Source organism: Cynocephalus volans, chromosome 7 (genome assembly GCF_027409185.1).
Source record: "Cynocephalus volans isolate mCynVol1 chromosome 7, mCynVol1.pri, whole genome shotgun sequence".
In the NCBI taxonomy this organism is placed as follows: Eukaryota; Metazoa; Chordata; class Mammalia; order Dermoptera; family Cynocephalidae; genus Cynocephalus; species Cynocephalus volans.
Genome location: NC_084466.1, coordinates 71822107 through 71836604, shown reverse-complemented (window position 1 = coordinate 71836604; position 14498 = coordinate 71822107).

Sequence of the window (14498 nt, the reverse complement as noted above, 5' to 3'; positions counted from 1 at the left end):
CTCCATATGATTGCAACACATTGAGGGTTTGGATTTTATTTCATGAGTAAGTTATTTGCATAGCAGAATCGAATGTTAAACGTGGAAATTAAATACCCCATCGTCAAAATAAGGATGAATACTAACATTACAAAATAAATTGCAAAATAAATGTTTAATTCATTTACTAATATACCAGTTTTAATAAAAGTAAGTTGTTTCTTCATCATTTGTCACTCCTATTTCATTAAAACCAAGATGATTATGACCTGACACAAATTAGAAATTCATAAACATGCATATTTGTAGCATTGTGCACATAAGGAATCTCAATAACAATTTGACTTTTAATTAGACAATTAAAGTATGTACAAATAGGGGCAAAAATCAGAAAAACATAATGACAGAATAGATATATCATTATCTTGAGGATTAAGAATAACCAAATAACTTATTTTCTTATATGCTTTTACCTTCTGTCCCTTTCCCTATTGTGTTATTTCAGATTACCTTCCCAAGCTTAAGTAAGCCAGTACTGAGGACCCCACTTGGGTGGTTCCGACCTGGAAAGTTTGTCCACAGCCTGATGTGGTGACAAAGCCTGCTCTGCACTTGGCAGGGTGACCATATATAACAGCGATTTAGAACTAGGGCTCCTGAATCATGTTGGTTGGGTTCAGATCCTAGCTCCATCCCTTAGCAGCCTTGTGAACTTCAGCAAGTTAATTAACCTCTCAGTGCTCAGTTAATCATTTGCATCATAGGTATGATTTTAGGGGTGATGCATAAAAACAGGCGGTATTTATAAAGTGTCTTGCATGTATCAAGTGCTCAAAAATACATATCATCATGTATTTTACACTATATAGATGTATGTATAAATATATGCATAAAGATGACATTTTAAGAAGGGAATGTGGCAGGGGCACTGAAAATTGTTCAATGCCAAAATACTAAGGAGAAAGAGAGTGACTGAAATGCCACTCAATCTCTTGAAAACTGTTATGATATCATTGCACTGATTACTCTTTGCTCCAACCTTGATAATTCTGATTGCTGGGTTAGAATTGTGACCCTAAGCCTTTACGTAACATTTAGTTTCCAAAAAGTAATATATAGCCAGATTGGAGAATGCCTTGATCAGGATATCGTCATCAGTGATCTGATTCCAACCCACCTTTCAATCTTCTCTTTCACCGCTACCCTCCCTTTTTACCCGACTGCTTGCTAAATGCACCGTGCTTTGTTTCCTATATTTGTGAGTTTGCATGAGCTACTATTTCCATTTAAATACTTTTCCCTAGACTTTCTCTTCCACTGGTGAAGTCTTGCTCCTGTTGTAATACCCAGCTCAACCATTATATCCTTCCCATGCTGAACAAGGTCAGTAGATCTCTGTCCCCTGAGCTCCCCCAGCCCTTTCCAAAGGCCTATTGCAACTGCCTTCCCACCTCGTGTGATTGTCCTACAACCCTAGAAAGTCACTAGACTGTGAGCTCTATGATGACTCAGGTTTACTCACTGGGTTTTCTGCAGTTCCTATACAGCTTAATATAGAATAGGTGCTCAAAACACCATTGTAATGAATGAGTAAACTCAAGTTGCTTAAAGAAGGCTGAGACATATACAAATCACTTTAGTACAAGGTCTAAATCCTGAGAATAAAATGCTAAATTACAATAAAATATTACAAAAACTCAGAAGGAAGAGAAATGATTATTGTTCTATTAGCACACAATGACACATCAAGATAGTTCTTGTACAGAAATGCATATATTGCAGAGGAACTGGAAGAATATGAGATATAATCCTTTCTTCACTAAATTTGCAGCCAAATTGGAAGGAAAAGATCAGTAGTGTTCAGTTAAGGGATGAAATTAAGAGGTTTTTAGAAGTCTAGAGATTGGAAATTCAGATAAAGCTAAGTTAGCATAAGCAAAGATAACTTTCTTGATGAGGTGAGGCCAGCTTTCGATATCAAAAAAGACAGTGTTTGTACAGAGTAGGGGAAAAACAGATGGTTTTCTAGATGTTTGAAGTAAGGGGAGGAGTAGGGAGGCTGGTGTGTTAGGAACTGCTGAAATCAAGCCCAGATTGCACGTTAGGAAGTAGTGGAAAATAATGGCAGATTAGTAGGTTGGGACAGATTACAATAAAGCTTTTAAAGTTACTCACTGCCAACTAAGTTTGAGATTTTTATGGTAACTGAAGCAAATGATTGATTGATGAAGGGGAAAAAATCTTGGTGTTGATTGAATGTTGACCATTATAATTTTCAGTGCAACAGCTGCTACTGAAATTGCAGTAATTCAAAATGAAAAATAGACACTGTTGTTCTAAAATAACTTGGACTATTTGAAACCCTGTAGCATGAGTTTATGCTATGTAGTTTTGCTAAGAACATGATGGGATGCAGGTTCCTTTTTTCATTTTATCATAATGACTTGTTGTACGGATGGAGAATTCAAACTGAGCAGCAATTTCACAGCCAGAGCCGGAGTGTGGGCTGTATAAAGTTGTAGAAGCACTTTCCAAAGATATGAAAACTCCTCCTAGCCAACTAATCACAATTTCTAACTAAAATGACATTTGAAATACGTAAATTACTTAAATTATTTGTGACTATTAAAAATTGATTTATTATCAATTCATTACTTACATTGCCTTATTTGCAATTATTGTGCTGAAAACTTAAGCCCTGAAATTCAACAGTCTATTTTTCCCCTCAAGGTAAATATTTACGAAACTAACCATGTTATGCAAACTACTGACTTAGGAATACTCCATGAATATAATTTACAGTTAAACTCATAATTACTTGTTGTTTAGTATTCTAGATAAACAATTTATTTCAAGATCATAATTTAAGCTTCATTTGGATTAATAATATCCATAATGTCAAATAAATAATGTTGCAGTTCAACATTAATGTACTATGCATTCTTATTTATTACTAGTACATTATTTCTCTGTACCTCTAATTTATTTTAGGATACTTTATCATATCAAGAAATCAGGACATCATCCCATAGAAGATATTTGATAACAGGGAGAAACTGGAAAAATCCCAAGCTGTGTTTTGGAAAGATAACGCTGGTAGCAGTCAGAGGATGAATTAGAGGGCAAGGAAAGAGATATGAAGGTGGAGGGACCAGTTATAAAATAGTTAGAGGAGCAGACTGAGTGGGGAATAGAAGAAACAGATTAAGAAAGCATTTTAGGGGTTGAATGGAACTTACTATTGGACAAGTAGAATTAACAGGCACATAAGAAATGACCTATCAGTGGCACAGTCCCAGACATCCTTAGTTCAGGTGAAAATGGAGATCCGGGTACTATAAGGAGAGAATGGCAGCAGCTTCCAGAGTAGCAGGTTGCAATAGCAGCAGTATCCTGTCAAGAGCAAGAAGAGGCCATTGTGTTTGCCAGTGACCAATAGAGGTTTTCAGAAGGCCAAAAATGTGTTAGCATTCTGGACAAACTGGCTTTATGCTATGGAAAAATGATCAAGCGGATACCATAAACATGGATAAGACTTGAACCAAAGCAGGCCCCCATCTATTCAAATATTTATGGTACTGAAACATGACAATTTTTTTTATAAAGGTACACTCCTTAACCTTTCCACTGTAGGGAAGTATAGTTGCTTAACATCTCTGTGGTTTATATTGCTCATCTGTAAGACAGAATAATAACCGTACCTACTACGTTACTCAACGGTGAAGTATAGTGCTCTGTTCAAGAGACAAGCTTAATGGTTAATTCATGGTTGATTGATTAATTATGGATACAATGGAGAATAAATCCTAGCCCATGACTTTAAAAGCCCACTACAATATTTAAATATATCTAATTTTCTATCATGACCATATCATTTGCTTTTTTCCCAACTACAATGCACTAATTCTTTACCTCATAAAAATTGTTTGTCTCATTTTACATCTAACATTTTCATGGGGTTTCGAGATGATGCTGAGATTCCTTTATGCCATTTAGGCAGAGGAGACATCCATGAAAGATGCTTTTAAAGAACTGATGCATACCCCAGACTTATGAGTTCATCATGTATAAAGCAAAACACTGGACTCTGCCATGGACTCCAGATGAGTCAGGTGTCTGAGATACACAAAACTCATTACTGCAGTTTTCACTCTCACGAAAAGTAGACAGTACAAATGACATCCTGTTTTATTTTCTAGTTAATTTCCAGTTCAGCATTTTGTCAAATTAGCAGTTTCCACATCAAAGTTTAAAGGAAAACAGAGACACATTCTCAAATAGCAAGGAAGAAAAACAATCACTGCTGTTAGTCACTCCCCAAGGACCAAGAAGAAAATAGAAATGATCTTAGACATGGATGAAAAAGTGAAATGAAGTTCATTCTTGTCACTGTTATGTATTACTTACAAAGCAATCCAGCAAACTGAAATGGCATCAGACAGAACACACAAAGAAGCATGGTATGTTTCCTCTTTACAAGTTCAAATGACCCATCATTCCCACTGCCTAACTTTTGGAACATTTTATTTAAATGTTTTCCACCTGCAAGTTCATTAATGGGTAGTAATTATTTCCTGTTCATATTATCTGAATATACCCTTAACATGGAAGTAATGTATCCATGAATTGTTTTCAACAAAACAGCACAACAACAAACTCTCAAAAGTAATCAGCCTTTTAAACTCATCTGAAAAATGCATTATTCAATGTACACATGTTTATATTCCACCTACCATGCTGAAAAATCACAGCATCTCTCAGTCCTCATAAAAGTAACCCACATCTCAATTTAATATATACGTGAGCATGTGAGTACTGTTTTTTGAAAAAAAAAAAAATAGTAAAACTAATCCTTAGCAAATCCATAGCTAAGTGTCATTCTGTGCCATGAAATGTGATACTAAAAACTTTTCTTAAAAGTGACAGCTTTGAGAAACAGTTTTAGAAATCTTGGAGTGAGTTCAGCCTTACCTATGCCTTATATAGGAAAAAATCAACATATCTGTAAATAGACACAGGGAGGAAAGACAAAGGTAGCTGAAAAATTCAATATGAAGAACAAAAGTTATGTGTCTTTAACCACAACTTAGTATATTTTTTAAAAACAGAAATATGCCTTGGTGGGACTTAAATTTGTTTTAAGATTTTTTTTTTTTAATGAACATTGAGTATGCAGGAGATTTTCCATTTTCCTTTCATATTCACACTCTATTCTTCTTCACCTGCTCTGTGCCTGGGGAAGATGAACTCCTCGAATTGCACAGGCCTCTCTGACTTCCACTTGGATTTGGCCAATGGAAAGGATTAGCAGAAGATCTACATGTGAACGGAGAATGAGATCAGAGTATTTACCCCCCAGGTAACCCCCACCAGGCGGCAAGTTGGCAGTGGTTGTGTCCCTCTACCAAAAACCAGATCACCTGTGTGGCATCCCTCTCCCATGACCACAGCTACATCTAAAGCAACAACAGCATTTCTTTCTGGGTTCCAACACCCATTCCCCTTCAGACAGAGATGGTAAGAGCTTCCTGCTAGTCCAGAGGTGTGATATCTCTTCCTGGGTCTTAGCCCACGCCATACCTTTGCAAGTAGTTCCTTTATTACAGTATCCTTAATTACTCCATTTGAGTGGGCCATCTTCCTTGCTGACAATTACATGGAACTAATTATGATTTCCCAGCATTAACTTCTAAGTCTCTTCCTTGAGCTATTAAAAAAAATTAAAATGTCTTTAAAGATATTTTAATGTTTTTGCAGGTTAATAGATAAAAGACAATGTCTTTGGGTTAGGAATAGCTGGTAAACCTATGATAATTTAATGTCTAATTTAACGTTTAAAGTTCAGGGTTTTCCTTATAGGGGCAGAACTGTGTTTCCACTGCTTGGTAACTTACTATATCGAGAGAAGCAAACTAAGGCAATTTTATAGAACTTCTATCAGGAAATTATGTGGTTCTCTTGTGATATGCTTTCTCCACTTTTAAATTACTATTATTCTCCATTTTTAAATATTTCAAATAATCTGACCTCCCATTTTTTTCTAGGTTTCAAACATGTTAATCACCTAAAATATCATCTTTTAAACAAAGACAATATTTAATACTGTTGCTATTACATTTGGCTCTTTCATTAATATGTGGATGTTCACATAGGGATCAAGGAATGTTTTGGTTTTAATACCCACAACAGCAAAGCCTAAAATACCATCATATAAGAAAGCCCTAGGGATAACAGAAATTTTCGTCTTTAGTCCATTTTTTAAATTAAAATAGTGAACATTGTTAATTTAAACATATTTAAGTTAAAATTGTTAAAATAGTTAATAGGTCCCCAGTGCTCAGCATCTTTTCTACCACACCAAAGCATAATTGCTGAATCAATCAAGTCCAAAACAGATGAACCGGAAGTACTGGGTGCTGTTGTGAATTCCTTGGTTCTCTCACCATAATTTTGTTGCATCATTAAAGTACTTATAAAAAAAAAAAATCTTCACGCCTAGTTCAGAGTCTAAAAAAGAGCCAGAAAGCCTTCAGACATGAGAATTATAGGCTGTCATATACATTTTTCAATATCTCCTTTCACAACTCTTGTTATCTAGTATGTACACCTACATAAACACACTTTACTTGCTGAATTCCACCATGATATTTGTATTTATTTGGTCACAGGGCAAAGATAACAATTCTATATGAAGTTTAACATGAAAACAAAAAAGTTAACCCATCTTGATCCTTCCTTGATCACTCAGTACGTCTTTTTATGAAATGTTAAAATAGTTCATGTTTGAACAGATATAACACTATACATAAATATAATTCACAAGATGGTATCAGTATTCCAATTTTAAAGATGATAAAATGGAAACTGAGAAAAATAATGTGATTTTCCCAAGGTTAAAAAAGGTGTAAGCTACAGAAGCTGATCTTCAACAGGCCTCCCGACTCTGGTTAAATGCTTTGTCTGCTACACTCTGAGAACATGTTTCGATCAGGTGTAGTAGAAAACCACTAAAACACTAGGTATCCAAATCATGATAAAGAGAGAAAAGAGGAGGCTGAGATCACTGACAGAAAACATTGCCACATTCAGAATTTTTTCTCAGACCAGCTTTATCTGAAGGAATAAAGACCTGAGAGGTGCACTCGATGAAGAGTCCATGTCACTCACATTCATTTCAAAGGTAGAGTCCCAGAAGACACAGACGAAAAGGAGGGAATGCAGATTTCTTTTCCCAACTTTCTGTTCTAGCATCTCCACCTTCCTCTCTCCCAATGTGTAGAATGAAGAAATGGTTTTGAGAAAGAAATGGAGTATCTTGGACTTTGTTGTCACATAGGATTCTGAGACAGTGTGCAGTCTCCAAAGACCCACACTTGCAGCTGAGGTTCCCTATTTCACAGTTTACTCCCATCCCATCACTACAATTAGAGCATGAGAAGATTATCGACGAAATTCTCCAGAAAAACTTCTAGCACTGGAGAAGTTCATGTGAGCATCGCATCATTTGATTCTAAACAACTGTTGGAGTTGATGCCTGGTTATTTTGTTAGTGAAGTGCTCACTTCATTCATTCAGGCCTCCTCAAGTGATGATACATGATCCAAAATATGACCTGCATATTTTTTTTTTGATTCTTAGAAAGAATTACTCTCTAGAAAAAGTATTAAAAACAATGATTCTCTTCCTAGACCAACCTGCAAAATTGTATTGAGCTTCATAATATAGCAAGGAGGAAAATATTTTTATAATACTAAGAGTTAAATCAAGTAGGATATTAACAAGACTGAATTACCTTGAATGTGATGGTTGAACATGTTCAGGTTCTTATTGATTCATTCAGTTGACATTTGCTGAGCACCTCCCTGTGACAAGCACGAAACAAGGATTTCAGACACACAAGAGAACTTTGCAAGTGTCGATCGCTAACAGACTCATGGGAAAGACTGAGGCATCAGCAGAGTTCCAGTTTGAACATCCTTTGGATACAATTGCAGTCATATTTACGTAGATACTACAAATCCTGGACCTCTGAGCCCCACCACATGATAGCCGGGTGTGGTGTCCTCTCTCAGAGAGCCCTAGGATGACAATGTCTCTTGTCCCTCTATCCCATTCCTTGTGCCTTTGCTCCACCACCTGGTTCATGCCATATAGTTCCACTTCCCACTGTTCCCACTAACTCTCGTAATGTCCTCATGGACTACCTTGTCACCACCATTCTGTCTTGGGCCAGTCAAAGATGAGTCTCCACTACCTCACTGCATAGTAGGTACAGGGCCAGCCTCATGGACATGTGGCTTGTACGGTCCGCTCAGGGCTCCACGTTCAAAAGGGGCCCCTCACTTGGAGTTTAATCTTCTGTGGTCACCATCATAAAATTCTTCATAATTTTATCTTTTATGTTGTGTAAATGAAATCCGATGGGAGAGCAGAACATGCGCAGGGGACTAGGCACCACATCCCACACGTGGTGCCACTTGCCGCCATCTCCACCGCTCCACGGAAGGAGCCCTGGACAGCCCATCCTTGCCCTCTGTGGCGCTGGGTCCTGCTCTGCTTCCACTCCTTGCCTGCAGTCTCTGACCTCTGCCCTCCTGCATCTTGAGCAGCCACCAGGTCACATTTGTAGGGAAAGGACTGCATCTTCACATAGCCCTCCACCCTGTCTGGAACCTGGGCAGGGGTCGTGAGGAAGACTGGGTTCTCCCTACTCCTCCCTGCGGTGTCTAGAGGAGGGGCCTGGTGCTGGTCATCAAGTCCCTAGGCTGGCAATGCCACAGCATGTTTTGATGGGGGCAAACTTCTCTTCCACACCTGGTACAGGTACTGAGTGTGTGCCTACTCGAAGGAGGTTGCCATCCTTTGGGAGGTTACCTTGTCAGGTGTGGGTTGGGATGGTGGCTGATGGGGACCCCTCTAGGGTCCTGCATTTTCATTTTGCACTGAGCTAACAAGTTAGGTAGCCAACCTTGCATAGGTAATGTATGTGATACCACTGGATGTCATTCTGAACAGAAGAAGAATAAACTATTCCACTGTTCCCTTAATTGTGACAGAATATGATGGAGAGGGAGACTTTAATTATGTTAGAATAACATATAATCAGAGGAACTGCAGCTTGAGACATGGCCTTGGCTGGCATGAAGGAGATGACCTATGTGGCTAGTAAATTGGTTATATACAGGAATATAAAATTAGATATTCATAATTATGGGATCCGATTTCTACTTGAGAAAATACAAATAGAGAAAGGGGAAAGGTGAGAATAAATCCTGACGTGTTCGATCGGAATTATAAACTCATGGTTTTTACCATATATAGATGGATGGGTATAGAAAGACGTACAGATGTATGAGAGCCTTTCTATATGTTCATGTGTGTATGTATTTCTAGTTCTACCTGAAGAGAAGGTCTGGAAGCCCAGGAGAAAGAAGCACACCTAGTACCCAGACCCTGGTTTTTAAATACCGTTCTCCACTAAAAAACCCCTAAGACTCCTTGGGAAAATGGGTGACTCCAGTGCAGGAAAAGTTTAAGGTGGGACTGGAACATTTTGTAGTACCAGAAAGAAAAGAAAGGATAAAAGAATATTTGGACCTGTCAAAAGAGCAAAGAGGCCACCATGAAGGGACCTTCACTGGCCCAACCTGGGATAATTAGAGCAAAAATAAATAATGATGGTAATTAAATATAACCCATGGAGTAAAATAAAAATCCACAAGTCCATACTGATGTAAATATATAAATGAATGAATGAATAAGAAATTGGAAATAAGGAATTGCTTTACATTATAGTAAAATGCCAACCAATAAATGTAGAAAAATTTATGAGTTTAGGATAAGGCCTTTTGGCAACTACTACAGTAAAAATTGATTCAGGAAATGATTATCAAAAGATGTCCTAAAAAGTTAGTAGAATTTTGATGAGAAACAATATTTACCTAGTCTGAGTAGCCCCTCTCCCCCACTTACTTTTTAAAATATTTGATTTACTTAAAAATCAAAATAACATGTATTACACACAGGTATTGATATTCAATGCTGTACTCCACTGATATGTACAATCAACTGTGTTCCAAAAATAAATAAATTGGTAATAAATAAAAAACATTAAAATAACAAGCACATTACATGTTAACAAAGAGCACAATTTTAATTTAAGTATTTTTCAAAAATTACTGATGAGAGTGGCATTGCTTCATCTTTTGCAAATTTTATTAATATTGGGATTAATAGAAGACAATTGGATCCATATATCTTCTTCTGCATTTAATCTGATGTGATGTGTTATTTTGGTTGAAGTATGTAAAATCTAACCTCAAACAGATATTTAGTTGAACAAAAAGGGTATTTTAATAGTTTTTTTTCAGGTAATGGTGAATATTCTTCTTTGGTACTATAGCAAAATTTAACATGTGTTAGTTTCTTAAAGGTTGTTCACAATATGTAATCAAAACTCTATCAATGAAATTTTTATACTCTTAAATTTTATTTTTTCATCTTGTGTTTTTTTAATTAATAAACTTTACTTTTAAGAACAATTTTAGAATTACAAAGAAATTGATTAATAGTACAGAATGCCTATATACACCCCTCTCCTGTGTGGTTTCTCCTTTTACTGACTTTAGTCACTCTTGATACATTATTATTTTTTCTTTTTCTCTTTATTTTTATGGCAGTTTTAGTTTTAAAGAGAAATTAAACAGAAAGTACAGATAGTTTCCATACCTCCCCTCACCCACATATAGAGTTTCACCTATTATTGACATGCTGCATTAGTATGGCTCATTTGTTACAATTATGAATCAATATTAATGTATTCTTTATTAACTTAATTTTATATTAAGATTTCCTCTTTGTATTTTATAGATTAATGGGTTTTTCCTAGATACATTATTAACTAGTCTATGGTTTACATTAAGATTTATTCTTTGTGTTGTACAGTTCTATGGGTTTTGACAAACATATGCCATGTATCCGTCATTACAGAGTCACCTGGAATAGTTTCAGCATCCTAAAACTTCTCCTGTACTTCACATACATATCCCTCCCAACACCCTCTGGAATCCCTGAGAACCACTAAACTTTTTACTGTACTTATAGTTCTTTTTTTTCCAGAATGTCATAGTTGCAGTCTTGTAGTAACTAGCCTTTCAGACTGGCTTCTTTTACTTAGCAATATGCTTGTAAGTTTCCTGAATTTATTTCATGGCTTGATAGCTCATTTCCTTTTACCACTGAATAATATTTCATATTATAGACGTACCTCAATATGTTTAGCCATTCACCTATGCAAGGACATTTTATTGGTCTGTTTCTGTTGCTTAAAATAAAATACCTAGAATTGGGTAATTTGTAAGAAAATGAAATTCATTGCTTACAGTTTCAGAGGCTGGGAAGTCCAAAGTCCAGGGAACACATCTAGTGACAGCCTTCTTTGGTGGTGGATTTACAGCAATGCAGGGGTCTCACGTGGCATAAAATGGCAGAGCAGAGGGAGAGACTTTCACATGCTCTCCTTTTAAAGTCCTCAGAACCATGCCCATGATCACCATTATTAATCCATTCACTAGGCATGTTCTTTAGAATCGAATTGCCTCTCCAAGGCCCAACCTTTCAACTACCACAATAGAATTTCCCACTCCCTTAACACTGTCAGTGGGGACCAAGGCTCCAACAATCCATAAGACATCTTGGTTTCTTCTAGTTTTTGGTGATTAAGAAGAAAGCTGCTATAAACATACATGTGCAAATTAAGTTGGGAGGAATTGACATCTTGACAGTACTGAATGTTTCTACCCAAAAATGTAAATTATTTCTCCATTTATATAGATCTTGTTTGATTGCTATCATGAGTTTTGTAATTTTCCACACTTAGGACTTGTACATATGTTGTTTGATTTATACCTAAATATTTCATTGTTTTTAGTCTAATGTATTGTGTTTTTAATTTCAAATTCCAAATGTTTATTGCTAGTACATAGAAAAGCTATTGACTTTTGCATATTAACCTTGTATCCCTCAACCTAGCTGTAATTGTTTATTAGTTCCATGAGTTTTTTGTTGATTATTTGGTATTTTCTACATAGGTAATCGTATCATCTGCAAACAAAGACAATTTTATTTCTTCCTTCGCAATAGATATACCTTTTATTTTATTTTCTCTTTTATTGCATTAACTACAATTTCTAGTATGATGTTACATAGGTGTTGTGAGAGGGGAAATCCTTGCCTTGTTACAAATTTTAGGGGTAAAGCATCTACTTTATTGCTATTAAGTATAATGTTAGCTATAGATTTTTAATGGATGTTCTTTATCAAGTTGGGAAAGTTTCTATTCTAGTTCGCTGAGTTTTTTGTTTGTTTGTTTTTATATTTGTTCGTTTGTTTGTTTTAATGATTCATTAATCTGTGTTGTATTTTGCTTTTTCTACATCAGTTGATGTGATTTTTCCTCTTTAGCCTGTTGATGTGGTAAGCTACATTATTTGATTTTCAAATGTTGAACCAGCCCTTGCATATCTAGGATAAATCATACTTGGTTGTGGTGTATAATTCTCTTATTCATCATGAGATTCTACATGCTAACATTTTGTTGAGGCTTATTACATCTATGCTTATGATAGATATTGTCCTCAAGCTCATGAAAAACATTATCCTTAAACCGGGGGCCATTGTTCAAACTAGTCTAGACTCAGCCTACAGCAATTCATCAAAATTTCTTTCCTGTTACTGGCTACAACACCTTCTGCTCCTGGTAAGCTGATTTTGGCTTTGAGTCTCTATATTCACCTGTCTCTCCAGATTTCAGGGCAGTGATTTGCCCTGTGACTTCAAATCTCCAGTAGCTCTAAGAAAACTCATTGATTTTCAGTTTGTTCAGCATTTTTCTTGCTGTGAGAATCAGAGTGATGATTTCCAAGCTCCTTACATGTTAGAACTCTCCACTTACTCTTTAATAAGTACAAACACAGATCAATTAGCTTATAATGAACAATCCTGTGAACACCATCTCAACTAAATTATAAAATTCAATATCTTCAGTTATGAGAAAGATTGACATTGTGAGCTTGCTGATAATATGTACTGAGAAAAGCCCAGCATCACTTGTAATATTCTGTCAAAAATAAATAACCTGAATTAAATAATGAAGAAACAAAAGACAAATGTAAATTGAGGTCATTGTACAAAGTAACTAAAATACTGTCATGGTCATGAAAGGCAAAATGAAACCGAGAAACTGTTTCAAATTGATGGAGAGTGAGAATGGTGCCATGTGTGATCCTACATTGAATCTAATGCCGGAAATAAATGCGTGATAAAAAAGACATTGATGGGGAAATTGGAGACATTTGAATGGGACCTATGAGCATTATAGTATTGAATTAGCATTTATTTCCTAATTTTAATAGATGTTTATAGGATAGTGTCTTTGTTTTAGGAAATATTCCCTTATGTATATAGTAATATACTTTAACATGGTTCAAAAATGTAATAATAATAATAATATTTATATAGAGAAAATGACACAACAAATATAGTAAACTATTAACAACGGGGAAGTATGTGTAAGGGGTATACCAGAATCTTTTATCACTTATTATTATTTGTGTGAGCTTGTGAAAGTTATTTTACATCTAGAAGCTTTAGTTTCCATGTGTGTAAAACACTGATAATAATAGTGCTTATAGATATATTGTGAATACTAAGTGAAATAATGTGTGTAAAATACACACAGATGATCTGATGTCTAATGAATTCTTGGAGAAATTTGACTGTTTTATAGAATGCATGCAATAAATATTTGTTATATCATTTAAAATAATACATAATTCCAAAGCTGGTGGAAGTTCTTTATCCCACCGAGGGCCTATATCTGGGATAGAGATTACTTTTATTTAACAATAAACAAAGAAAACATACCTTTATGTCTTTTCTTAGCTAGTCTAGGTTCTAAGGTTACTTTCGTTATGGATAGGAAAATATTTAATAATTTTATTGTCTTCAGGAATGTTTATTTTATAAGAATTTTCCAAAATGTCTGTATGGGTCTATGTGTATAGATCCTGTGCACACTCATGCATGCTTGCCCAAGAGTTACCTTTAGGAAACTGGAACACTGCAGGAAGAGTGACAAGGTGTTTTGTTGTTTTACCTGGTGGAGAACCCTGAAATAAGACTGTACTTAAACTACTTATACTCACAGAAAACTCTTCTATTGGACTTGAAATGCCAAACATTCCATGGCATATTCTGCTGGACTTTGGAAAAGCACACATGGGCATTCTGTTATACTACCTCTCCAATTTAATGAATTATTCTTGTCTGAATAACCCAGGTTTTGGCAGCTGCACTATAAAAGTAGACTGTTGCAGGTTATTATCCTCATCAATTGTCCCAGTGGAGAGAAGTTATTCTGACTGAAGGAATAGGTCATGCCCGGTCATAGGAGATCGAATATTCCCAAAAGGAGCAAGAAAAAAAAAATTGTACTGTGAAAAAATTAAGGAGGAAGAGAT